The sequence below is a fragment of the Poecilia reticulata genome, linkage group LG7 (genome assembly GCF_000633615.1).
Source record: "Poecilia reticulata strain Guanapo linkage group LG7, Guppy_female_1.0+MT, whole genome shotgun sequence".
NCBI classification, from domain to species: domain Eukaryota; kingdom Metazoa; phylum Chordata; class Actinopteri; order Cyprinodontiformes; family Poeciliidae; genus Poecilia; species Poecilia reticulata.
In genome coordinates, this window is record NC_024337.1 from 13514220 (window position 1) to 13515329 (window position 1110).

A 1110-nucleotide genomic window follows, 5' to 3' on the forward strand; every position below is an offset into this window, starting at 1 on the left:
ACCTCATCAGGAGCATGCCCAGGCGTTGTAGGGAGGTCATACAGGCACATGGAGGCCACACACAATACTGAGCCTCATTTTGACTTGTTTTAAGGACATTACATTAAAGTTGGATCAGCCTGTAGTGTGTTTTTTCACTTTAGTTTTGTGTGTGGCTCCTGTTGAGACGCTTTACCAAGGTCGAGAGAGTCACACGCTGTTAGACAAAGGCCCATAGTAAAAAGTTACATGTTTGATTAGACACCAAGGTCCATTTCTCACGAAAAATAAACGTTTTCCCAGGCCACAGAGACATGGTGTGATTTCAGGGAGTGTCTTCAGTCCATATTATCAGCTACCCTCCTCTTTCTCCTCAGAAGCTGCACAGACTTTTTTAGAAACTCTTCTCGGATGTGATGGTTAAAGCGTCTCCTTTCAGCGCTGAAAGTGAATAAAATAAGTAAAGTCTGAATGCTTTTCTTGGCTGATTTTATGCTCCGTGTGTCAATACAAATTATGATTCATCTATCGGGATTTCCATTACCAACACTCCAAATCCAGGGCTCCATTGGTTAATAAATTTGATTTCCATTGATGATTATTGTGTGMTTTTGTTGTCAGCACATTCAACTTTGTACAGAACAAAGTATTCAATGAGAATATTTCATTCATTCAGATCTAGGATGTGTTATTTGAGTGTTCCCTTTATTTTTTTGAGCAGTGTATATAAAGATAAAGATTGATCAGCTTAACAGCAATTAATTGCAAAGTCAATATTTGCCTAGAAATTGAACTTTATCCCCCCAAACACATTTAAACTTCATTGCAGCCTTAAAAGGACCAGCTAACATCGTTTCAGTGATTGCTCCATTAGYACAGGTGTGGGTGTTGATGAGGACGGGGCTGGAGATCAATCTGTCATGATTAAGTAAGAATGACACCACTGGACACTTTAAAAAGAGGCTGGTGCTTGGCATCATTGTTTCTCTTCTGTGAACYATRGTTATCTCTAAAGAAACATGTGCAGTCATCATTGCACTGCACAAAAATGGCCTAACAGGGAAGAACAGCTAGAAAGATTGCACCCCAGTCAACAATCTATCGCATCATCAAGAACTTCAAGGAGAGAGG